The following is a 27933-nucleotide window of genomic DNA, read 5'->3' as shown; positions in this document are numbered from 1 at the left end:
GAATTTCTGCCATTCCTACATGTCTGCTAATGTTAACAGAGGGTGAATGGAAGTTCTGAGCAAATGGGTGGAGCTTTTCAACTTTAAGCTTCACTGTAAGAGATCTGTCTCACTTGTTTATGGGCTGAGATGGTGACACGAATGTGTTTAAGTCCCTTCCTGGATGTGCCGGGTTTTCAAAAAATGACTCATACTTCTTTTGTCGGAAGGACAATGGGCTGATGATCAGAGTTCTGGGAACCTCACAGATACGCCAGCTGAGGTTCTCAGCCTCCAGTAGGTGCACCTTTATCTTACATTTCTCTCTTCGGTACATTTCCCTGCCTTGAACTCTGCCTGATTCCCACCAATGCAGAGATCTTCTGTGGTCCTGTCATCAAGGAAAATAATATTTAGCCACAGTCATAGTTGAGAGCAGTAGAATGGAATGCAGGAGGGGCTCCAGGGAACTCATTTTTTTGTTGTTGTTCAGTTGTTAAGTTATGTCCAACTCTTTGCGACCCCATGGACTGCAGCACACCAGGCTTTGTTGTCCTCAACTATCTCTTGGGAGTTTGCTCAAGTTCATGTCTGTTGAGTGGGTGATTCCATCCTTATTTTATATTCTGCCTTATTTCAATCTCTGTCTCCTTTACCATCATCTTCAGAGAGAACTCCAAGTTTCTAATTTCTGAGACTTTTGAGCATTCTGAAGTAACATACCAGTTGCTTCTTGGCTTTCTCAACTGCTAGTTTACAATTTACTTTCCAGGGTCCCTAGGCTTCCCTGGTGGTTCAGATGGTAAAGAATCCACCTGCAATGCAAGAGACCTGAGCTCGATCCCTGGGTTGGGAAGATCCTCTGGAGAAGGGAATGGCAACCCACTCCAGTGTTCTTGCCTGAAGAATTCCATGGTCAGAAGAGCCCAGCAGGGTACAGTCCATGGGGTCACAAACAACTGAGCGACTAACACTTACTTTCCTTTTCTGGGGTCCAGATTCTGTTACCACTAACTTATCTGTTCCCAGATTCCACCCTTTGGTTGTTATTGTTGTTTCATAAGACTTTGTCAGCTCATGGCTAAAATATTTTTGTGTAGAGTTTATGTGAGGTATATAGACAACCAAACAAAATGCACTGCCTGTATTTAGTTTGTCATATCTCCTTTTACTCCTCACTTCTTAAATCTTAAATATTTTTTGCCACACAGGACATATCTGGGTTTTGTGTTTTAACACAATCTGATGGTCTTTCTTCCTTGATAAGAATATCCAACCATTTACATTTAGTGTAATGATGGAATCTGTGTTCAGCACTTATTTTCTTAGTTTTGTTTGCTGGTTTGAATAGTTTACTGTTTATCCCACTTTCCTTTTTGTTAATAGTTGTGTGATTCCGGGAAAGATTGAAGGCAGGAGGAGAAGGAGATGATAGAGGATAAGATGGTTGGATGGCATCACCGACTCAATGGACATGAGTTTGAGCAAGCTCTGGGAGTTGATGATGGACAGGGAAGCCATCACCGCCAAGGGCCTCATTTTATTATTGTTGTTCAGTCGCTAAGTCATGTCCAGCTCTTTGCGACCCCATGGTCTGCAGCACACCAGGCTTTGTTGTCCTCAACTATCTCCTGGGAGTTTGCTCAAATTAATGTCCATTATGTGCTGCAGTCCACGGGGTTGCAAAGAGTCAGACATGACTGAGCAACTGAACTGAACCATACTTTTTGATTACATTATCTCCTGATGATCTTTCCCTTCCCTACTCTGTTAAGCAGAATAATCTGTTGTCTGTGAGGGAGTTAACTCTTTGTCCCTGGTGGCTCAGATAGTAAAGAATTCACCTGCAATATGGGAGACCTGGGTTGGGAAGATCCCATGGAGAAGGGAACAGCTACCCACTCCTGTATTCTTGCTTGGAGAATTCCATGGATATGGTCGCAGAGTTGGACATAACTGAAGCCACTGAGCACACACATTCTCTTTTGAGACAAAATTTGTGAATGTGAATGATATGGGCTTCTCTGGTGGCTCAGACAGTAAAGAATCTTCTTGCAACACAGGAGACCTGGGTTTGACTCCTGGGTCAGTAAGATCTCCTGGAGGAGGAAATGGCAACCCACTCCAGTATTCTTGCCTGGAGAATCCCATGGACAGAGGAACCTGGTGGGCTGTGGTCCATGGGATCGCATAGAGTCAGACATGACAGAAGGGACTTCACACCATGCATGTGAATGGTATACTTTCTGATGTATCTTGGTTATTCCAAATCACCTTTCATTTGTTTTCACAGGTGATGTTTATCTTGGTTTTATTATAGGAATCCCTGGTTTTAGGTTCTGATATTATTTTTTCTTTGTAACTTTTTTTTTTCTTTATAGAAGTTTATAATATTCTATGTTTATTTTTAGAATAAGAGAATATTACTAAGATTTGCTTGGATCATTTCTTCTCTTGCCAATGTAATGGGAAACTCAGAAAAAACAGAGTTTACTCATTTTGTTCAAAGCCCACTGGTGCTGGTGGTAAAGAATCCACCTGCCAGTGCAGTAGATGCTGAAGTGTGTTCAATCCCTGGGTCAGGAAGATCCCCTGGAGGGAGGCGTGGCAACCCAGTCCAGAATTCTTGCCTGGACAATCCCATGGACAGAGAAGCCTGGCAGGCTACAGTCCATGGGGTCACACAAAGTTGGACACAGTTGTTCCCCTAACACTTTCACACTTTTATTCCAAAATATCTCCATTGAATATATAGCTACCATCTCAAACTCAAAATTTCTAAGAACTAGTAGGCTGATTTATTCTCTGATAAAAAGTACTCATTTCTATTTGAGACTAGTATTCGTTCTTTGGCTTTTCCCTATTTTCTTTTCCTCACATCTAATCAGACCCCTGGGGCCATCTTGACCTTCTTCCTCGCCTGCCTATTTCCTCTCATCCTTCTTCCTTCCCTCTTCTTCCATTTTACTTCAGTCACACTAGCTACAACCTTCAATATTTCTTGCTGAAATAGAGCTTTATAACAATATCCTTGTTTTCATTTTTCCTTATTCTGTTCTTCCCTATAATCTAGTTGCCATATTTCACCATTCACTTTAGCACGTTGAATAACTCATTATTGCCTACTGAGTTACACTAAATGTCATTGGTATAACCATGTATCTTCAGTATAACAGTCCCACAGCAATGCCTTCCCAAGTCTTGTCTTTCATATCTCCATTCCTCGGGCTCTGTGCTCCAGCCAAGTGGGATCTCTCAGGCTACTCCATACATGCCAAGGATTCACAAACTTTAGCTTGTCACCTCTGTACACAAATCTTGACTTTCAAAGGCCAGTTGTCTCTACTTATGTTTTGTAAATGACAATGTCTATACCAGTATTTTTTTCAGATTCCCCATATATGGGTTAATACATGATGTTTGTTTTTCTCTTTCTGACTTACTTCACTCTGTATGACAGCTTCTAGGTCCATCCACATCTGTACAAATGACCCAATTTTGTTCCTTTTTATGGCTAGGTTAATACTGGATTGTGAGAACAAATGTCTGGATACCAAGGGGGAAAGTCAGGGAGATGGGCCGAGAGATTGGGACTGACTTGTATACACTGCTATATACAAAAGAGATAACTGATGAGAACCTATAGCACAGGGAACTCAGTGCTCTGTGTTGTGACTAAACACAATTTTTGGTCCCAGTTCTGTGGTGACCACAATTTTGTGGTGACCAAAATTGGAAGGAAATACAGAAAAGAGGGGACGCATGTATGCTTGTAGCTGATTCACTTTTTTGCACAGTGGAAACTGGCACAACATTGTAAAGAAACTGTGCTCCAATAAAAATTAAGAAAAAATAAGGCCAGCTGGCTCTCTTCTATGTTCTCCCAAGTTTGCAGCATAACATGGATTCTTAAGACAATTTTTAAAAGGAGATTTTGCCTTACACTGGACTGTGAAGAAAGCTGAGCGCCGAAGACTTGATGCTTTAGAACTGTGGTGTTGGAGAAGACTCTTGAGAGTCTTCTGGAGCCTATCATACAGAGTGAAGTAAGCCAGAAAGAAAAACACCAATACAGTATACTAACGCATATATATGGAATTTAGAAAGATGGTAACAATAACCCTGTATACAAGACAGCAAAAGAGACACTGATGTATAGAACAGTCTTTTGGACTCTGTGGGAGAGGGAGGGTGGGATGATTTGGGAGAATGGCATTGAAACATGTATAATATTATATATGAAACAAGTCGCCAGTCCAGGTTCGATGTACGATACTGGATGCTTGGGGCTGGTGCACTGGGACGACCCAGGGGGATGGTATGGGGAGGGAGGATGGAGGAGGGGTCAGGATGGGGAACACATGTATACCTGTGGCTGATCATTTTGATGTATGGCAAAACCACTACAATATCGTAAAGTTAAAAAAAAAAGAAAAAAAAATAAACTGATTACTTTTGGACACCCCCCCAAAAAAAAGACAACGACTTGAGAGTCTTGCGAGGAGATCCAATCAGTCCATCCTAAAGGAGATCAGTCCTGGGTGTTCATTGGAAGGACTGATGCTGAAGCTGAAACTCCAATACTTTGGCCACCTCATGCGAAGAGCTGACTCATTTGAAAAGACCCTGATGCTGGGAAAGATTGAGGGCAGGAGGAGAAGGGGACGACAGAGGATGAGATGGCTGGATGGCATCACCGACTCGATGGACATGAGTCTTGAGTGAACTCCAGGAGTTGGTGATGGATAGGGAGGCCTGGCGTGCTGTGATTCATGGGGTTGCAAAGAGTAGGACTGGACTGAGGGACTGAACTGACTGAGAGAAATAAATGTATCTATTTATATGTATCATCACAACTGATACATTGTATATTTGTCCAGTGTATCAGTCATTTATTTTTACCTCTGCTTAGTGAAACACGTCAGAGCTCTGTACACAGTAGGTAATTGATGAACACTTTGGGAAACGGGAAAGTGCTCAGCCTCATGTGGGAGAGAGGATTTTAAGTTAAATAAAGTTGGGACTTTGATTTCTCGACTTTCTTGAGCCTAAAGAACAGGGAGCCTGAGGTTTATAGCTTTTTCATTTTATTCTCTCCTTTAAGGAGATAGAAAAGATTTTTTTATCTCAGAAACTGTAACACAGTCAAAAGTTCAGGGAACACTGCTGTAAAAGCAGTTGCCTTCATGTGTTCACAGCCATTTCTCATTGTTTCATGACGGCTAGAATCTGATGTATTGATTGGAGGCCAGAAGAAGTTTACACAGTTAACAGTGTACATGAGATTGCAGTGTGAAGCTTGTCACCACTTAGAGCAGGTTTCAGGTACCTCAGAAGCATCCATGGTTAGATCAAGTAGTGCATGCTAGATAGATAATAGGCTGTGAGTAGACACCTGAGGTCCCAGGAAACATCCTTATAAACTAGAGCAAGCTATTGTACCCATTGGTGCCTCAGTTTCCTCACGTCTGAAATATAATAGGAACAAGGAAATATAACTCCAAGTATTACTATTAGAGTTAAATCAGAAAATATACACAAAAAGAGGATGGGTAGCATGATGGTCAACAACACTGATCTGGCAATCAGAATTAGGTTAGACTCTTTCATTTGTTAATAGAAGTGTAATTAGGAACACAGTTCCACCACCTTTCTGACCACCATTAGTTATACTGAACATTCATGGCATTTTGTACCTTATTCATAGCATCGATCAAATTCTAATTTCTTTTATATTTATTTGCACATTTATGTCCCCAATCAATTGTAATCTTTCCCTCCTTGAAGCTTTCTTTCAACACTTGGAGTGTTATTTGTGACATTTATTACATTCTAATTTCTTTTTCAGTTTTTTTACTACACACTTATTCATCTTCCTGGGTGGCTGGAATCTTGAAAGCAGGCTTTAAAAAACTTCATCTTTTATTCAGTACCTAATACAGTGTCTTCCAAATGGTCACTACCCAGAGAAGAATGGATAAATCAGGTCAAATTGTAATGAAGTGAACTTGGCAAAGTTAAGACCAGATGGATGCATGCTCTGGACAAGGCTTTGGGAGACCCAGGGGTCATTCTCTTCTGGTGTGTTACTGGGGGACAGAGCTGTCTTGGTGCCCATCTGCTCCTGATCTAGGGGGGCTGACTAAAAGAGTAGAAAGGAAGCACTTGAGAGAGAAAAGAGGTAACAAACTCAAAAGCAAAAGTGGACCAAGGCTGGATGAATGAGCCTGTATGTTTATTTTCTACCTATTCTATGTTAAGGATAGAGAACTCAGAGATATTTTTTAAATTTTTATCTTATATTGGGGCATTTGTTGTTGTTGTTTAGTTGCTAAGTCATGTCAGACTCTTTGTGACCCCATAAACTGTCGCCACCAGGCCCCTCTGTCCATGGAATTCTCCAGGCAGGAATATTGCAGTGGGTTGGCATTCCATTCTCCAGGGGATTTTCCTAACCCAGGGACTGAACCTGGGTCTCTTGCATTGCAGGTGGATTTTTTACCACTGAGCCACCAGGGAAGCCCATATTGAGGTATAGTGGATTAATAAAGTTGTGATTGGGATATAGTTGATTAATAAAGTTGTGATAGGTTCAGGTGTACAGCAGAGTGATTCAGTTATGTGTGTGTGTGTGTGTGTGTGTGTGTGTGTGTGTGTACACATATTCTTTTTCAAATTTTTTCCCATTTAGGTTATTACAGAGTACTAAGCAGAGTTACCTGTGCTATACAGTCATTCTTTGTTGGATATCCCATTTTAAATACCTCTATGTATACATGTCCATCCCAGACTCCTAATTTATCCCTCCCCCACCCTTTCCCTGTAACCGTAAATTTATTCTCTGTGAGTTTGTTTCTGTTTTGTAAATAGGTTCATTTGTATTATTTTTTTTTAGATCCCACATACAAATGATACGATATTTGCCTTTCTCTGTCTGATTTACTTAGTGTGATAATCACTAGTTGCATCCATGTTGCTGCAAATGGCATTATTGCATTCTTTTAAACGGATGATCAATATCCCGTTCTGTATATGTACCGTGTCTTCATCCATTCATCTGCCAATGGACATTTAGGTTACTTTAGTATCTTGGCTATTGTGAATAGTGCTGCTATGAACGTTGGGATGTGTATATCTTTTTGAATTATGGTCTTCTCCAGATATATGCCCAGGAGTAGGATCCCTGTATCACATGGAAGCTCCAATTTTAGCTTTTTAAGGACCCTTCATACTGTTCAAACAGATAGTTTTGCTGTCTTTGTTTAAGATGTTCCATGCTCTTATGTGAACAAAATTTTTAATAACAAAAAAACAGTCAAATTGATGGATCACTTGTTTGAGGTTTCTCCAAAGTTGCCCAAATTGCAAAACTATTTAAAGAATTTATTATTTGGAAGTAAAGCAAAGTGAAATCCCGGTTTTCTCCCCTTCCTAAGTCTTCTCCATCTCTACCTTTCTGACGACAGTTTCTGTTCTAGAGCTTGTTCAACAAAAAGAGTTGCATCCCTTGGTTCAGGAGCACCCTCTCCTGACAAGGTGTATCATGACAAGTGAGGTCAGTAGAGGGTTCTGCAGTTGACGTTCTGTCTCCACTGATAATCGACATGGAGCTGGATGGTGAGAAAGTCTTACAGGAAGTCTGCAAGGTCATCTGTTTTACACATGGTAATATACATGTTTCAGTGCTATTCTCTCAAATCATCCCACCCTTGCCTTCTCCCACTGAGTCCAAAAGTCTGTTCTTTACATTTGTGTCTCCTTTGCTGCCTTGCATGCAGGATTGTCATTACCGTCTTTCTAAATTCCATATATGTGTGTTAATATACAGTATTTGTCTTTTTCTGACTTCACTCTGTATAACAGGCTCCAGTTTCATCCACCTCATTAGGACTGACTCAATGTGTTCCTTTTAATAGCTGAGTATTCTGTTCTGTATATGTACCACAACTTCCTTATCCATTCAGTGTTGATGTATGGCAAAAACCATCACAATATTGTAATTATCCTCCAATTAAAATAAATTAATTTTTAAAAAGTTTACAAGGGGCCAGAGTTTGACTCAGGAACCTGAAGTAGAAGACTGAGCCTTCATCAAGGGAATAGTGTCTGTGGCCATGTCCTGGAACAGGTTCTGATATTTGCAGAGACTTCAGAGTTCACTCAATAAACAGGAAGAGTGTGGAATTCTCATTTAAAGGCCAGGAATAGGGAAAACTCTCATTCAACAAAATCTTCAATTAGCGACTTCACTTTCACTTTTCACTTTCATGCATTGGAGAAGGAAATGGCAGCCCACTCCAGTGTTCTTGCCTGGAGAATCCCAGGGACAGGGGAGCCTGGTGGGCTGCCGTCTATGGGGTCGCACAGAGTCGGACACAACTGAAGTGACTTAGCAGCAGCAGCAGCATATAACCACTGGAGAAAGTTAGGTGGAGAGAGAACTATTTTTAGCTTCTGTAACAATCTTTAATGTGATGTTAGGGACTTCCCTGGTGGCCCAGGATTTAGGCTTCACCTTCCAATGTAGGGATGCAGGTTTGATCCCCAGTCTGGGAACTAAGATCCCACATGCCTTGGGGCCAAAAAACCAAAACATAAAATCCAAAAGCAATACTGGAACAAATTCAATAGAGACTTTAAACATGGTCCACAGCAAAAATAAATAAATATTGATATTAAAGTTTGTATGATGAAAAGTCGCCAATATAATTCTGTCTTCCTGTGCTCACATGATATGAACTTTTGCCCTGTTAGCATAAACAGTATTTCCACATGCGTTCCCTACTAAATACAGCACTATAACCCTAGAAGTTATAATCTGAGCTATCATAAGCTACACAGAATGAAAAAACACAAACATTTAAAAACATTTTTTGGAGTGTTGTGCAGTGTGATTTATTTTAGAAATCACCATTTGAAAATATACTGTAGGTCTCCCCAAGTGTTTCAGTCCATTAGGCAAGATTTTTCATGTTAATGAATCATTGTCACCGTTGATTATTGTCATGGTCATCAAGTTGTGTCAGACTCTTTTCAAGCCCATGGGTTGTAGCCCACCATGGGTTTTCCTCTGTCCATGGGTTTTCCCAGGCAAGAACACTGAACTGGGTTGCCGTTTCCTTCTTCAGAGGCTCTTTCTGACCCAGGGATTGGACCTGAGTTTCCCACATTGGCACACTGGTTCCAGACCACTGAGCCACCTGGGAAGCTCAATGAATCACCCCCATGGTTAAAAATAACACAAAACAAATCCTTTCGTACTAGAAGTTTTCTCCGTTTCTTCCTTTTCTTTAATCCTCTCTGTGCATTGCACATAAGTTATTATATAGTTTTAGGTAATTTTAGCAAAATTTATATAAACCATGAACAATCCTAGTATTTTCTTTTCAGTAAGTGTGGACTAGAACATGAAGGATATCATAGTGCCTTTGAAAAAAATATACCCAGGGTAATGGCATGTTATTATGAAAGGAAAAGGTGACTTTGAAGAGGCCAGTGACATGTTTACAACTGCAGCCCAGAGGTGTCTCCTGGAAAGTAGAAATAATTGCCTACACATAGGAGAGAGTTTTCTTTGCTCTTTCAGTGGCATCATCATTTGACAAAAAGATTTCCTTTGACATGTGCATCTCATAGTTTGGATGCCTAAGAAAAAGATGAAGCTCACACAGGAATTTGTATCCAAAGTATATGTGTGTGTATAGACATTCCAGGAATGGTTATGTTATCTGACAGTCATTCAGACTTGCAACTTCACTTCAGAGCTCAACCAACCAGACAGTAGAAAACAAAGCTGATAGAAGATATCCAGAGCAGCCTCAAGAGTGTCAGCCCTCAATAACCACAAAAATGAGATGAGGTTGTTTGAAATATGATAGTGTTGTATTAGCCTTAGACCTGAAACTTTACACACTTGAAAGCCTATGACAAAGTTCCCAGTCAGTGGTTCTTTCTGAAGATATGAACACACTGTTTGGGGAAAAACCCTCAATTTGCTATTTTAGAAAGAATGATGGGATTGACAGAAATGAAAAGACATTTATTTATGCAAATAAGTGCCCAGATGAATAGCGAAGTAGGGCTTCCTAGGTGGTGCAGTGGTAAAGAATCTGCCTGCAATGCAGGAGATGCAGGAGATGTGGGTTTGATCCCTGGGTCGATAAGATCCCCTGGAGGAGGAAATGGCAACCCACTCCAGTACTCTTGCCCAGAGAATCCCGTGGACAGTGGAGCCTGGCCGGCTACAGTCCATGGGGTCACAAAAGAGTCAGACATGATTTAAATAAACAACAGCAGTTCTAGGACAGCATTACCTGTGAACACATGGAAGTTTCTACCCACGATTCACAGTGGACAGATGTGCTGTTTGTCAACCTGGCACCAAGGTGAGAGGATGTAGGACAGAATACTGCTTTCCTGTGGACTGGACCACTGAAGGGGAACTGCTGTTATAATTCAGCCCCAGTCTGCATTTATCTCTAAATCTCTTTTTAATCTCTAGTATCTTTAAACAATGTCTTGCTTTTCCTGACTTCTTACTTATAGCCTGAAGAGAGAGTAAGATTTACTAAGCCATTCAAAAATGAATCCATTGGTAATTTGGATATTATTCAAAAACAGATCAAAATGAACATTTTTTTAGGTGTAGAGCATGGGGAAAACCAATGAAATATACATGCAAATGATAGCAGTTATGAGGATCTTACATATAATTGTTTAAATCATACTCAGGTGTTCAGGAGGGCTTGTTCGCCGTGACTTTCACTGTCCCATAGAGGAAATTCAGAGGGGTTTCTTCTCTGCTAAATGTATTATCAAAGAAAACACTGAATGGTTCCAGGGCATTCACTAGACCATGTCACTGGGCGCTGGAACATGATTGAAAATAGGATAAATAGTTGTGATGAAGGCAAACTATGGTCAGTGGAACATGAGTAAGAACAGACAGTTGTCATGAAAGCAAACTATGCCTTGATTCCTTGCGTGTTTTCTTTAGAATCTCCTTTTTAAAGAAAATGTATATTTACTTTACTTACTTGGCAGCACCTGGTCTTGGTTGAAGCACGCAGGCTTGTTGATCTTTGCTGCGGCAGGCAGCGTCGTTAGTTATCGTGAGAGCTCTTAGTGGTGGCATGTGGGATCTGGTTCCCTGACCAGGGATTGAACCTGGGGTCCTTGCATTGGGAGCAAGGAGTCTTAGACACTGGACCACCAGGGAAGTTCCTCTTCAGAATCTCTTTTCATCATCATCAAATATATAGCATCCCGACACTTTCCCTACCATCACACTCGTGTTCAATCATGTTTAACCCTTTGCCACCCCATGGACCATAGCCTGCCAGGCTCCTCTGTTCATGGGATTCTCCAAACAAGAATAATGAAGTGAGTTGACATTTTCTTCTCCAGGGGATCTTCCTGATCCACGGATTGAGCCTGGGTCCTTGCATAGGCAGGCAGATTCTTTATCACTGAGCCACCTGGGAATCCCTTCCCTACCATATCATAGCAGAAAATGAGATGTCCCAGGCACTCAGCATTTATAGAGAAGTCTGCTGTTGGCTCATGTGACAGCCCAGGGACACTGCTTGTTCCAAACCCATCCTTTTGGCTACCGGGGACAATGGGATTCATTATATTAGTTTTACTTCTGTATTTGTGACACTTGTAACCCCACCAGGGTGCCTGAAGGGTGCAGAAAGCCTGCCAATTGAATTCACTCAGAGGGTACATTAAGATTGGATGCAAATACCTCATAATAAAAAGGGTTTTTGTTTATCCATTTATTATTCTGTTTACCCATTTGCCTGGCTTCATTCTCTGTGTATATGCCTGACTTGGGGATCTTTGGAGAAAGAAGGGCAGATGTAAGACTTGGTTCCAGATGGAAAGATGAATAATTGATCTAGAGGTGCATGTGGGAACAACTTGTTCAGGCCATGTGCATCCCAGCCTTACGGTAGCAGTAGAGGGGTTGTTAGGCAAAAATGGAATTACTGACTTCTTATAGTATTTTGTACTTACTTGATCTCTTGTTTGCTGTTAAAAGATGTCTTCATATTCGTTTGATCATCTGAAGGTTATACCCACTTTGGGGGTTATATTTAAATTCAAGTTAAAACACATTTTTTCTTTTGCATATCTATTATGTCTGGGAGCCCAGACAGGATCTAGGGAAAGTCAAGGATGAGTAAATCAGTCACCTTTAAAGCTCGCTATATAGTAGCTTCATTATCTGAGTTCTTTCATTCTTGAGATGCTGTTATAAATGTTATTACAAAAGATCTTATTGTTAAAAACACATGCCAATTCTCTTTCTCCTGTCTCTTCATCAAGTACAGAATTCATACACACACAATCTATACTCAAACAATATAATCACAGACACACACACACACACACACATCTATCAGTTATTCCTATCATCCATGTTGTGGCTTTCCTGGTGGTTCAGACAGTAAAGAATCTACCTGCAATGCAGGAAACCTGGATTCAATCCCTGGGTCAGGAAGAGCCTCTGGAGAAGGGAATGGCAACGCACTCCAGTATTGCCTGGAGAATTCCACGGACAGAGGAGCCTGGCAGGTTACAGTCCTTGGGGTCACAAAGAGTCGAACATGACTGAGTGACTAACACATCATCCATGTAACTCCATATAATGGTGTAACTCTATGTATCTGTCTGTCTATCATCTATGTGCCTACTTACTGATTCAGGACAACCCAATCCAGCAGATAGCTATGTCTCAGTCTCACCAAAAGGAGGAAATATTTTACCTTCCCTTCTACTAAACAGCCAGGAACTTTGAGACTTGGAGGCCTCAGTTATTGTTTCCTGAGAGTGAATATTAAGAGGTCTCATCGGGGAGCACTGAGCTGAGCTTCCTGTGCTTCATAGCAGGTTCTAGACGGGTGGGATGGAAGGGATGGGAGGGAGGCCCATGAGGGAGGGGATGTATGTGCACTACAGCTGATTCACTTCATTGTACAGCAGGGACTAACACAACAGGGTAAAGCAATTATATTAAAAAAAAAAAAAAAAAAAGATGTCTCCTGATTGAAATACTAGAGTCTTGGAGAACAACTCTTCTTTCTTGCTGAGGAAAAAAAAAAAGGATGTTATGGAAGGCTGGTGGGTTCCCTGAAACACTGGATCCTGTTCATGAAAAGAAACTTGCAAAGATTCAGGGTACTGAGGGATGTGGTGTCTGGTTGACAAGGGATGGACTCTGAGACCCTCCATCTGGGATGCCCTGGGAGCATCCTCAGTGACAAAGACTGGGTCAGAGGACATGGAAGTCATGACTGAGGGCTGCCCACCTTCAACTGAAACACTGGGATTTGTCAAGAACAAGTAAGGATGAAAAACGTGTTGTCCTGGAGACCAGATGTTTCCTGATCTTTCCAGTCTTTGTGCTTCTCCAGATCTTCTCATAGAACTCCAGGAGTGGTAGGGGAAGGAAGTTTTGCAAAAAGACAGAGACTGACAATTTTGCTGCTTGGGAATGGAACCAAATACAATTTTATTTGGGAAAATAAATGTGATTTTTCTCAGATCAAAGTCTCATGAAACAAATGTGTTCCAATTAGGCAAACATAGATTCATATGTGATAGAAAGCTCTACATAGAATATCAGTGACACTTTGATAAATAGGCAGGAACAAATAAAAACAAATGGGTGTTATTAAAAAAAGAAAAGAAAAACTTGGTTACAACAGAAAGAAGGGTTGAGTGACAGATTAAATAAGGAACATTTTCTCAACAACCTGTAATTAACTGAAATTTATTGTCCTCTAATGTAGGAGGCTCATGTCTGACTTTCCAAATCTTTATAAAAGGCCAGATATCGATGTTACCAGTTATGAGCAGAGGATGGTAGCAGAGAGCTCTTCTTAAAGTTTGATCCAGACACTGGATCAAAATTCAGGCACTTTATATTTTTAAGCTGTTTCTGATACATAAACTCATTTTTCATGACATATTTTAGGTCTTTATTTAAAGAAATGAAGGTGAGTCTCCAGTGTCAGCCAGTGGTATTTGTTTTTATTTTTTGCTACTTTTGTTTTATTTTATTGAAGTATATAGCTGGCTTACAATGTTGTTAATTTCTGTTGTACAGCAAAGTGACCCAGTTTTATACACACACACACACAGTTTTTAATATTCTTTTCCATTATGGTTCATCACAGGATATTGAAAATAGTTTCCCATGCTATGCGATAGGACCTCATTGTTTATTCATCCTGTATATAATAGCCAGTGATATTGTATGGCTGTATTAAAGGATCAGAAATTGTCTGATTTTACTCAATGCTCAGGCATTGCCTTACTTTTGGGAAAATGATTATTTTAGATCCTCATATCTTGTTAAAAAACCTGTGGCGTGAATCTGAGTGTGGGGGGTTAAACAGTTCTGCAGCGGAGGTTACAAGTCAGACTGACTTGTTATATAGCATATTTTCAGTCCTCCTCAAGGGATTAATAACTGTCAGTAGCCTTGGGAGAGTTGCAGACTGGATTTATAGCATTAGTATTCTCGCCATCCATCATAAAACTAATTGTAAAGAGCAGGGTGATAAATAGAATGAAGCTCGCTGCTTTCATTTGGAGGAGAACTTAATAGAAAGAGCATCTTCAGTTTATAAAATTAGCTTCATTGATATGGATGATACACTTAGGGGAGTAAGTGGGTCGTGGTTTAAAAAGATGCCACCTTCTCATGTTGGCAACTAAAACACATCTTTTTCTCAGAGTGTTGTCTCAGCTTTTTCTAGGTGGAAGCGAGGGGAGGGGAGCTGTTATAGAAAAGAGCAGAACTGTGTTACAGAAAAGAGCAAAAGAGGTGTTTTTAATGAAAGAGCTAAACACGAGAAGGTGTGTCATGTAAAAAGAACAGAGGTGTGTCTCACCTTCTCTCTTGTGAAGGAAGAATGTGGGTCACTGTGAGAAGTGAGCCAAGCTTTGGAGTTATCTGTTTTCACGGGTGATCTCATTTCCTAGCAGCATGTGGTGAGGGGTCCTAGCTTGGCCCAGACCTGGCCAGTCCTGGCAGCTGAGTTGACACCTGGCCCAGCGGTCCTGGCCCAGTGACTGAAAGGCTTCCCAGGCCCTCCGGGCAGAATGCTCTGTGGCGTGGGCCAAAACGCTCCTGAGAAACTAACTGCTTTTCACTGCAGTTTTGAAAACACACGTTCCCTCCGGAATACCTTTTTAAAAATAAAATTCTGCTCATGGTTGACCTCACCTTTTTTTTGTTGAACCGAACCCATTAATCAAACATATCCCAGAGGTGGCTAATGATCTTTCAGAATTCTAATAGAAGCAGAAAGTCAAGGACGGTACAAATTGATCCACATCATCTGCCTTGTTAGGTTGACAATGCAGGCAGCGCTTCCTGCATCTTCTAAGAACAAGAGCCTACCTGATTAGCAGAGGTCTGATGTCTCAACAACCAGGGTTTTATGTACCTGTCTATGGTTCAATAAAATCAGCGCTGTATTTTGTAGAAAGTACTATGTGGTACGTCTTTCCTGAATGTTACTAAATTTTCCTTTCTAATATTTGAAAATGCTTCCCTGGTGGCTCAGATGGTAAAGAATCTGCCTGCAATTTGGGAGACCCAGGGTCTCGATCTCTGGGTTGGAAAGATCCCCTGAAGAAGGGAATGGCTACCCACTCCAGTATTCTTGTCTGGGGAATCCCATGGACAGAGGAGCCTGGTGGGGCTACAGGCTACAGTCCATGGGGTTGCAAAGAGTTGGACGTGACTGAGCAGCTAACACACACATACATACATGTCAAACTATACAATACAACCTATTTGTATTGTTGTGAAAAATACATTGTTCTGCTAGACCTCAATGATTAAGAATTTGTGTCTCTTTACTGTATTGAAGTTTTAATATGGTAGCTGTTAGCTGAAACACAGGAATGATGAGAAGTGATGGTTAATGGTCTGAACAGCTCTGATGAACCACAGTCTAAGTTCAAGCTTCATCCCTGGGTATTTGGAGCCTTAGAATTTAGCTCTTCAATAGATCCAAGAAAGATGAATATACTAAAAAAGGCAGAGAAATTTTCTTCTACAGAAAATTGGATTCAGATCCTCTGTGATCTACCTATCATTGCTTTAAATAGTTAAAAAAGAATGTGAGGGGTGGGGAGAGGAGGGAGGGGAGAGAAGTGGAGAGAAGGAGATTCAAGGATCTTAAAAGGTGGGATATCTAGGTTTTTACTGAACATGGGAAATTTGTTTACAGTTCAGACTTAATCATAGGGAAGCACTAGGGATAAATCATATATTCTTGGCGGTTGTAATGAAATTCCTTTAGAGAGAGTCCAGCTTAGTTGAGAATAAACTCTGATAAAGTTGCTGCTTGGGACGAACTGGTGTTGGGAGGGATCCTAGTTTTCCCGCAGAAAGAGAAAAAAGTTACCCCGAGGAGTGGAGGAGAAGAGCAGGGGGGCCAAAGTGAACCTTGTTCCCGTTCAGGGCTTCCGTGCGCTGTTTTTGGTGTGGTGTTTAAGTATTCTGAAAACATGATGCCCCAACCTCAAGAATGGTGTATAATTACAAAGCCTATATTTTGTCAATAGTAAGTCTAGACTTTGGTTCTATGAGTAAGATCTCACTTCTGTGATCTGTTTTTTTTTTTTTTTTTTTTAAGTTAATTAATTTTTGGCTGTGCTGGGTGTTCATCGCCGTGCAGGCCTTTTCTCTAGTGTAGGGGCTACTTTGTGGGTGCCGTGTGAGGGCTTCTCATTGTGCTGGCTTCTCTTGTTGCAGAGCAGAGGCTCAGTAGTTGTGGTGCCTGGGGCTTAGCTGCTCTGCGGCATGTGGTATCTTCCTGGACCAGGGATCGAACCCATGTCCCCTGCAGTGACAGGCAGATTCTCTACCACTGAGCCACCAGAGGAACTCTCACTTTTGTGATTTTTTTTAAAGTATAAACCAAATCATGACTTAGGCGTTCCCTCAAAATTCTCTCCCAGGTTCTTCCATGACACCTAGAATAAAATCTGTCTTTTACGGTTTTCAAGGCCTTGGAGGACCTAGCTCTTGCCTGTTAAACACATCCAGTCATCCCTGCTTCCTGCTGTTCCCCCTTGCTCTCCTTTTGGGTAAAACCCCCCTCTTTGCACAAGGCTTCCCTGGTGGCTCAGACGGTAAAGAAAATGCCTACAGTGCAGGAGACCCATGTTTGATCCCTGGGTCAGGAAAATCCCCTGGAGAAGCCAGTGGCGACCCATTCAGTATTCTTGCATGGAAAATTCTGTGGACAAAGGAGCCCAGTGGGCTACAGTCCGCACTAGACTCTGTATCCCCATGCCCCCCTCCCCAGCCCCCTACTCCCAGGCCCTGGCATCTACTACTATACTTTCTGACTCTGTGAATTTGACTATTCTAGGATCCTCACATAAGTGGAATCAAACAGTATTTGCACTAATGTATATTGGAATGCACTCTTAAGGTTAATGTATGCCCTACAGACAGACTGGACCTTTTTTCCCCTCGTTCTATACGGTAGGTTCTCATTCGTTCTCTATTTCATACATAGTAGTGTATATATGTCAGTCTCAATCTCACAGTTCACCGCCCCCCATTCATTTTTCATTTTATTGTCTTTCCCCTCATTCTGTCTGTCTCTTGTCCTAGGAAATAAGCCTTATATACATAGGGGGCTTCTTCTGCCATCTATGTGGATTTCCGTGCCTGGCATAGCGTCTGGTACCCATGGAAGATGGATACCTGTGGACTAGCTCTACAAAGGCTCTATTCCATCCAGGAAGCACCAGAGGTGAGACTGCAGCATTGCTGTCGCTGTGGGGAGGGGACGTGCTGGGCACTGGAAGGCCAGGGAGCCTGGGACCGCCATCCTTCTTCTAGAGAAGCTCTGCCTGTTGTCATTTTACATATTAGCCTTCCTGATAATATTTCAACTAAGCAAAGTATTGTGAAGCTTAAAAAATGCTTAAAAGTCACTGAGAATAGATGAAGAATTCCCTTTTACCAATGCAGCCACTCTGGAGAACAGTATGAGATTTCTTTAAAAAGTAGGAACAAACTACCATGTGGCCCAGCAATCCCAGTACCCCGAGGAAATAATAACTCAAAAAGACACATATACCCCAAAGTCCATGCGGCACTATTTACAATAGCCAAGACATGGAAGCAACCTAGATGTCCATCAACAAATGAATGGATAAAGAAGACGAGGAACACATGCACAGTGGAATATTACTCAGCCATAAAGAGGAGGAACGCATTCAAGTCAGTTCTGGTGAGGTGGATGAACCTAGAGCCTGTTATAGACACTGAAGTAAGTCAGAAAGAGAAAAACAAGTGTCCTATATTAATGCATATATTATATATGGAATCTAGGAAAATAGTACTGATGAACCTATTTGCAAGGCAGCAATAGACACTCAGACATGGAGAACAGGCTTATGAACACAGCAGGGGCAGGAGATGGTGGGACGAATTGAGAGAGTAACACTGAAATAAATACATTGCCACGTGTAAAATAGATAGCTAATGAGAAGTTGCTATTTGTCACAGGGGACTCTGTGGCAAACTAGAGGGGTGGGATGAGGTGGGAGGGAGGGAACATGTATATACCTATGGCTGACTCATGTTGATGTATGGTGGAAACCCATGCAACATTGTAGAGCAACTAACCTCCAATTGGGAAAAAAAAATAGTACCTACCTCACTCACACGAAAAAATTCCTGTTTGCATCTGATATGGTTTTAGTGACAACTATCATTTTATTATGAGTGTATCCTTAACTGAGGGAAAAATGAGGAAAAGGACAGCTAAATTTTAACACTGGAAAACTCCTGTACGAAAGACTCCTTGCTGGTGGCCCCGTTTAACCCCAGCCAGTTGTTTCTCATGAGGCTCAGGAGTGAGGTCATCCCTTCTCAGTGTCCTGAGTGGGTAGGGATGCCCAAAATGTTTTGCCAACATGCCTCAAGAGTAGCTTGCAGGAGGAATTTTGGGCAAACTAGCTTTAACTGCGGAGAAGGCAATGGCACCCCACTCCAGTACTCTTGCCTGGAAAATCCCATGAATGGAGGAGCCTAGTGGGCTGCAGTCCATGGTGTTGCTAAGAGTCGGACACGACTGAGCGACTTCACTTTCACTTTTCACTTTCATGCATTGGAGAAGGAAATGGCAACCACTCCAGTGTTCTTGCCTGGAGAATCCCAGGGACGGTGGAGCCTGGTGGGCTGCTGTCTATGGGGTCACACAGGGTCGGACATGACTGAAGCGACTTCACAGCAGCAGCAGCAGCAGCTTTAACTGACAGCGCTTCCTCTTGCCTTTATGTTAGCCTAGTGCACTGGCTTTCCTGTGCTCAAACCATCCTCGTATTTTTGTTGTTGTTGTTGCTGTAGACTTTATGCATGTGAAATTAGTGAAGGTTTTCTTAAATCACTGTTAATTGTGTCCGCTGTGCCCTTATACAAATTCGCACATACACACGACCTCTATTTCCCTGAAGCACTGTAAATTTGGTCGCCTTTTTTCTGTTTACTGATAAACTAAAGCCCCAAGGAGTTGGGCGTTTTGGCTTCCCAGGTGGTGCTAGTGGTAAAGAACCCTCCTGCCAATGCAGCAGACATAAGGGATTTGGGTTTGATCCCTGGGTGGGGAAGATCCCATGGAGAAGGAAATGGCAACACATTCCGGTATTCTTGACTGGAGAATCTCATGGACAGAGGAGCCTGGTAGACTACAGTCCATGAGGTTGCAAGGAGTTGGACATGAGTGAAGCGACTTAGCACACTCGTGCTCACTCTCAACTTTCTCCATCTCTCCTGCTCTCTCCCCATGACATAACCTTCACTGTGCATGCTAGGTCACTTCCATCGTGTCTAACTCTTTGCTACCTCATGGACCGTAGCTCACCAGGCTCCTCTGTTCATAGGATTTCACTGGCAAGAATACTGGAGTGGGTTGCCGTACCGTCCTCCAGGGGATCTTCCTGACCCAGGGATTGAAACTGTGTCTCTCTCTTAAGTCTCCTGCATTGGCAGGCAGGGTCTTTACCACACTTGTGAGAGCCTATTTTGTCCAAGGCATTTTACACACATTCTAGGGAAGGCAGAATCCTTATCCTCTCAAGTTTAAAAACATGAGATTGGAAATTATGGAGAAGATGTTACATTGTCTGTGGGCAACCAGAGGCTCCATCTCCATCTCGGGCATACCTGCCAACATCGTGGGGAAACTGAAGATGATAAGGGACCTTAGGAGAGGTGAAGAGACGATAAAAGAATAGGTGCATGGATGGGACACTATTACACTGCAGTCGAGACTGAAGCCTTCCTGCTGCTTCCAAGGAGCCTGAAAACCAAGATGCAGACAGTTCAGCTTCTAGCTGGGCATGTCTTACTTGGCATTGCCTTGGTATCGATTCTGCTCTGACAGGAAACAATGGGCTGCCAAAGTGTGCCAAGCTGTGTTACAAGAAGAGGTTAAAACTGTTTGTGCTAAAACGGGCTATGGACAGTGAGCCTTCAGCTTGAAAAGAAAAGTAACTCCTCTGAAGGAGTGGACACTTCCTGGCAATTTTGTATGGAGATGGAGGAGGGCAAATCTCAATAGACATGATTTCGGAAGAGCTGTATCATCTATTCCCAAAGCCAGGATTAGATCATAATGTAGTCTCAAAATATAACAAAAAAAAACCAAACACCCATTTTCCTCTTATTTTCTTCCTTTGTTCATTCATTCAGTCGCTAAGTTGTATCTGACTCTGTGACCCCATGGATGGTAGCCCACCAGGCTCCTCTGTCCATGGGCTTCTCCAGGCAAGAATACTGGAGTGGTTTGCTATTTCCTCCTCCAGTGGATCTTGCTGTCCCAGGGATCAAATCCAGGCTTCCTGCATTGGCATTCGGATTCTTTATTGTCTGAGCCACCAGAGAAGCCCTATATTCATTCCTCCAGGTGATCACAAATGTGTCTGAGGCATCAGTGTCATTTGTAGGTTGGTGCTTCCCAAATCTGGGCCATGATTCCCTTCCTTAGCTATGACCCATGTATGACATCCAGGTATGTCCACCAGGGGAGCCACTGCTTCCTCAAACTGAAAGTATATACCAAATTGGTTCTCCCTAAGTGTTATCCTCCGTGGCAACCTGCTCCACTATTCTTGCCTGTGGAGTATCTGTGGACAGAGGAGCCTGGGTCTATAGTCCATAGGGTCGCAAAGAGTCGGATATGATAAAGTGACATAGCACACATGCACAGAATGTGTTCCTCCACTGACGTCTCCTAGAGGAATAAACAGCATCATGATCATGCTGGTGTCCGTGCTAATCTCCTCTTCCAAGCCCCCCAAGTGGCCAGTTCTATGGATGATAACCTTCTGATACTGGATTTCTGTGTCTAGTCAGCAGCACTGACAGTGAGCTAGACCCTGACCATCTCTCACTTCCTTGACCGCTGCTATAGCCTCTCTCTCTCTTTTTTTTTTAACTTTTTATTTTATGTTGGAGTATAGCCAAACAATGTTATGATAGTTTTAGGTGAACAGGGAAGGGACTCAGCCATACATATACATGTATCCACTCTCCCCCAAATGCCCCTGTCCCATTTAGGCTGCCACATAACACCGAGAAGAGTTCTCTGTGCTAGACAGTAGGTCCCTGTTGCGTGTGCACACGTCCATTCCAAACTCCCTATCTCTTCTTTCCTGTGTCCACATTCTGGTCACTCTGACCCAGTATACTCTTACTAGCTATTGTTCTGAAATCTCTAAAACTATCATTTCTTACCTTAAACACACAGGCTATTTCCCCATCTTTCATAGGATCCTTTGTATACTCAAACTTTTATCATGAGTCACCAGGCCAGTCCCAGCCTGGCCTTTCCTGACTCGCTCCCAAGTCCTCTTTCCACTTCACAGCTGGTGTTTCAGCCGCATTAAACTGTCAGTCTTATCCCGAACTCCCGCTCTCCCTTCGCCCTCTTCCTGCCCTTGCACGCGATGTTTGCTTTGCCAGGAATGTCCTGCCTTCTCCCTTCTACCTGGAGACCTCCTGGAAGTCCTCAACAGGAAGTTAAAGTTACTCCCCCAGGTCATTCAGATTTTGTAGTGTATTGTTATCTTTTGTTACAGCATCTACCTCACGCCATTACTCTGATTCCTTGTCAAGGTAACATCCTTTTCTTCATTATCTCCCCAAAAAGACTGTCATTATGTGTAGAAAAGACAGATAATCCATAAATGTTTGTTGAGTATTGGTGTGGATAGATATGGGTGAAGCATGTTTAGGGAGATACAAGAACATAAACCTTCTTCTTCTATCTTCAATATTAAAATGGCTATCCAAAAATATGAACAACAACAAAAAAGAAAACATAATGTAAGCCTTCTTAAAGCTACACAGTAGTCATACTTTTCCAATAATTAAGTACCATATCATACAAATCTGTATTCCCGTTCACCCCCTATGGAAAGCGGAAAGGCCACTACCCAGGCTTGATCCATAGATACTCAAGGTACCATCAGGGACTTTGGTACAATCCATCCTGCCTATAACATGCTTTTATCCCATTTTTTTCAAATTTACTTTCTTTTTGAATGAAGTTGTGCTTTTATGGTTACAAAGTGTCTGATTTCTCACTGTCCAAATTTCCTGAAGAGAATTATTTGCAAACAAAAAGATGGGGTCTGTGGTCCTCCTACTGGGAGGACTTCAGAAAGAGCAAAGGTGTTTGCTTCTCAGAATCATTATTGGAGATGAATGTGTGGGGTCTAGAGCAAAAATGCTCTTTTAACTTAAAAATATCTTAGAAACTGCAGCTATTCACTCATATGGAGACTGAAGCTCTTGAGGGTGGTGGTTTAGTTGCTAAGTTGTGTCTGACTCTTATGACCCCATGGACTGTAGGCTGCCAGGCTCCTTTGTCCGTGAGATTTTCTAGGCAAGAATACTGGAGTGGGCTGCCGTTCCCTTCTTCAGGGGATATTCTGACCCAGGGATCCAACTTGTGTCTTCCTGCATTGGAAGACAGATTCTTTATGACTGAGCCACCACAAAAGCCCAGTGAAGCTTCTCAGGACTCTCAAATTGTGAGTGTGTGTGCTAAGTCGATTCAGTCGTGTCCGACTCTTTGCGACCCCAGGCTTCTCTGTCCTTGAGATTCTCCGGCAAGAATACTGGAGTGGGTTGCCATTCCTTTCTCCAGGGGATCTTCCTGGCCCAGGGATTGAACTCATGTCCCTTATGTCTCCTGCATTGCAGGCAGGCAGGTTCTTTAACACTAGCGCCAACTGGGAAGCTCTAAAGATGAGGGAAAGAGACCAAATTGTTAAGCTAGAGTTTACAGAAGATCAAGAAAATCTTCACCAGAAAATGATGAACTTGTCTGGAAAATTGTTCATATTTCAAAGGTTAAAGCTATGTAGCTGGTATTCAATCATATCTTAATTTTGTTCCCTTTAAATTTAAAATCAGCATATTACCATGCAATAAAGAAGTTCCAATTTCACGGGCCCTAAAGATCATTTTTACACAGGATATAATTTTTCTTTAAATATCTTCAGCAAATGAATGTATTTCTGCTTAAATTCTTCTGAGATAATGTCTTTTTTTTTTTTTCCATTGACCTAAGTCTGTTTCCTTCTTGGGCAGCTCTAGTTAGTATTTTTAGTATTTAATTTTTTTAATACTAAGCCTAAATATTCCTGTTTAGTGGAGCTTTCCATGTGGCACAGTGTATATTTTAAAATATATATTATATATTTTTAATATATATTTAGTGTAGTAGATAGCATACGTATATCAATATATATGCGGCTTCCCCAGTGGCTAAGTGGTAAAGAATTCACCTGCAATGCAGAAGACAAAGGTTCAATCCTTGGGTCAGGAAGATTCCCTGGAGAAGAAAATGGCAACCTACTCCAGTATTCTTGCCTAAGAAATCCTATGGACTGAGGACCTTGGCGGGCTACAGTTCACGGGGTCATAGAAGAATCAGACATAACTGAGCCAACTAAACAACAACAAAAATCAATATATATATACCCTTGAGCAACTTAAAGCGAGTCTGCTCTTTTTGCTTTAGCCCTTAGAATTTTGAAAGAAAGTTATCCTGTTTCCCATTCATCTTCTGTTCTCCAGTTTCCATACCTTTCATCCTATAGCAGCATGAAGAATGATAGAAATCTCATTATGGTAATCTTTCTTGACAGAGCATGATGTTGCTAATTCACCACGCGGCGGGACAAGAATTTGGCTTTTATATATAGTGCTAATGAGGCACTTATCTTGACCATCTACAAGGTCCGCTTATTCTTTCAAAGGGGGGCCTATATTTATAAGATTTTCAGGGACCGGGTGATACGTTCTGTGGTTACAGAACAGAAAAACCAGTGAGTGCAAACGAAGTCTGCATCTTACTTTCCTTCCTGGTCCTGGTGAGTTCTGTAGGCAATCCAAGTCGTCACAGTGTGTTAACTAGAGAAAGGTGATGACAGAGAAACGCCATCAGGAGCCAAGCACCGCTATATAGAAATCAGGTAAATGTGAAAAAGTATATCTTCATAGTAAACTGACAGAAAAGGTTTGGTGTGACTATGGTGTAGGAGGATAAAATCCTATAAATTCCATCTTCTTTAATATTGTTGCTATTCAGTCACTAAGTCATTGCTGACTCTTTTTGACCCCAGGGACTATATATAGCATGCCAGACTCCTCAGTTACATTATAAATTATATCATTATATTATGATGTAATTAATATTATTTCTCATTCTTCGTGTTAAGGTAAAATTTCCCTTCTGATAGTTTTAAGTTTGTTTACATTGTTATTTATTTGTTATTTTCCAGAGCTCTTTTTTTAATTGTTATGAAATATAGTTGATTTATAATCTTGTGTTAGTTTCAGTGAAGTGATTCAATAATACATGTGTTTTTTGTATAAACATATATATTCTTCTTTATATTCTCTCCCATTATAGGTTATTAGAAGATATTGAGTTCCCTGTGGTATACAGTAGGTCCTTGTTGGTTATCTGTTTTAAATATACTGCTGCTGCTGCTGCTAAGTTGCTTCAGTCGTGTCCGACTCTGTGCGACCCCATAGACGGCAGCCCACCAGGCTCTCTGTCCCTGGGATTCTCCAGGCAAGAACACTGGAGTGGCTTGCCATTTCCTTCTCCAATGCATGAAAGTATACTAGTGTGTATATTTTAATCCTAAACTTCTAATTTATCTCTCTCCTCTCCTCCCCTTTGGTAACATGGTGTTTTCTACCTCTGTGAGTGTATTTCTGTTTTGTAAATAAGCACATTTGTTTTGTTTTGTTTTGTTTTTTTACATTTCACATATTAGAAATGCATTTCTCTTTGTCTTACTTTATTTAGTATGATCATCTCTAGGTCCATAAATGTTGCTGCAAATGGCAATATATTTCATTCTTTTATATGGCTGAGTAGTATCCCATTGTGTGTATCCCATATATACACACACGCACCACATCTCCTTTATCCATTCATCTGTCAGTTGACATTGAGGTTGCTTCTGTGTCTTGGCTATTGTAAATAGTGCTGCTATGAACACTGGGGTGCATGTACCTTTTTGAATTAGGTTTTCTCTGTATATATGTCCAGGAGTGGGGTTGCTCAATTATATGGTAACTCTATCTTTAGTTTTTCAAGGACCCTGCACACTGTTCTCCATAGTGGCTGTTACCAATTTACATTTCCATCAGCAGTGTAGGAGGATTTTCTTCTCTCCATACCCTCTCCAGCATTTATTGTTTGTAGGCTTTCAGAGATTTTCTTATCACTGGCAAATTGTCCAAAAGAAAGCAATTTGCTTTAACAGGGATTATTGCTGGTTTGGGCCATGTCTTTGTTAACAGCCTTAAGTATGCTTGGCCCACCTCTGGGTAGTTGTTCAGTTACCCCGTGCACTGCAGCACACCAGGCTTCCCTGTCCTTCATCATCTCCTGGAGATTGCTCAAACTCATGCTCATTGAGTCAGTGATGCCATCCACCCATCTCATTGTCTGTCGTCCTCTTCTCTTCCTCCCTTCAATCTTTCCCAGCATTAAGGCCTTTTCTAATGAGTTGGCTCTTAGCATCAGGTGGCCAAAGTAGTGGAGCTTCAGCATCAGTCCTTCCAATGAATATTCAGCGTTGATTTCCTTTAGGAATGACTGCTGTGGTCTCCTTGCAGTCCAAGGGACTGTCAAGCGTCTTCTCCAACACCACAGTTCAAAAGCATCAATTCTTTGGCACTCAGCCTTCTTTCTGGTCCAACTCTCACATCCATACATGACTACTGGAAAAATCATAATTTTGACTAGATGGACTTTTGTTGGCAAATTAATGTCTCTGCTTTTTAATATGCTGTCTAGGTTGGTCATAGCCTTTCTTCCAAGGAGCAAGCGTCTTTTAATTTCATGGCTGCAGTCACCATCTGCAGTGATTTTGGAGCCCCCAAAAATAAACTCTGTCACTGTTTCCATTGTTTCCCCATCTATTTGTCATGAAGTGATGGGACCAGATGCCATGATCTTAGATAAAATTCTAAGTCAATTTTACTGAAGACTAACTTATATACAGTAAATTACCCTCCACGTGAAATGTGGGCTTGTATAATCACCATGGTTATATAGTTATACATGGTTGTACAGTCAAATGAAGACTGTAAAACACTTTCATCACTCTAACAAGAAGCCTCTTGTTCATGACAATCAACATCCTGATCCTTGGCTCAACAGTCATAGCCCTACAAAAAGTCTACAAAAGTCATAGGCCCTCGCCACCATTATCTACTTTCTGACACTATATATTAGGTCTGTTTATCTAGAGTTTTGTTTAAATGGAGTCAAACAATGTGTCTGATTTCCTTAGCAGAATGGTTTAATAATTTTGATGTTTATCAACACAGTTCCATGTATCAGCAGTTTGTTTCTTTATATTACTGAGTTGTATTCTGTCCCATGAAAATACCACAGTTTATTTGTTCACATTTGAGTATTTGGATTGTTCTATTTGGGGCTATAATGGACAAAGGTACAGGAAACCATTGAGTCTTAGTATTTGTGTATATACATATTGCCATATCTCTTGGGTAAATATTTGTGAGTCTATTTGCTAAACCACAGAGTAAGTATATACAGTATTTAACTTTCTAGAAGAAACTGCCTAGGTTTTTCCCAAAGAGGGTGCAAAATTTTTATATTCCTATGGACAATGTGGAGAGTTCCAGTTGCTCCACATCCTTGCTAACACTGGCTACTGTGAGTCCTTTTAAATTAAGTCTTTCCAATATTGGAATGGCTACCCACTCCAATATTCTTGCCTGGAGAACCCCATGGATAGAGGAGCCCCGGCAGGATAAGTCCATAGAATTGCAAAGAGTTGGACACAACTGAGCATCTAATTGATGAATGTGTGCATATTGACATCTTCTTGTGGTATTAATACCTTTCCTCACTGACTCATAATGGAGGAGGGTATCTTGTCATATGCTTATTGGCCATTTGTATGTCTTCTTTGTGGAGCATCTGAACAAATCTTTGCCCCATACTTAGTTATTTTTCTCCTAATCTAAGAATTCTTTATATATTATGAATTCAAGGATTTAGTTGTGTATATTTTTTACTAATTTTTCCCAAGTGTGTCTCTCTTTCTTTTGTGAAAATTGTTTCTTTTCAAGAGCAGATTTAAATTTTTTTTAAAAAGGCATCATTAATATATTATGAAATATACTGTGTTAAACACTTTTATGTTTTTAAATGACTTAAACAATAGAATGGGAAAGACTAGAGATCTCTTCAAGAAAATTAGAGATATCTAGGGAACATTTTATGCAAAGATGCCCTCAATAAAGGACAGAGATGCTAGGGACCTAACAGAAACAGAAGATATTAAGAAGAGGTTGCAAGAATACACAGAAGAACTGTACAAAAAAGATCTTCACGA

The 27933-nt window shown here is 41.3% G+C and overlaps 1 protein-coding gene across 1 annotated transcript in view; it reads right to left on the bottom strand.

Moving 5' to 3' along the window:
* The window catches only part of GALNTL6 (polypeptide N-acetylgalactosaminyltransferase like 6), a 1542469-nt gene that overhangs the window by 456692 nt on the left and 1057844 nt on the right, over positions 1-27933 (bottom strand). The gene's annotated exons all lie outside the window — the stretch shown is intronic.

Source organism: Bos taurus, chromosome 8 (assembly GCF_002263795.3).
Source record: "Bos taurus isolate L1 Dominette 01449 registration number 42190680 breed Hereford chromosome 8, ARS-UCD2.0, whole genome shotgun sequence".
In the NCBI taxonomy this organism is placed as follows: domain Eukaryota; kingdom Metazoa; phylum Chordata; class Mammalia; order Artiodactyla; family Bovidae; genus Bos; species Bos taurus.
The sequence above is the reverse complement of the archived record's forward strand: the minus strand, read 5'-3'. Positions and strand labels throughout refer to the sequence as shown.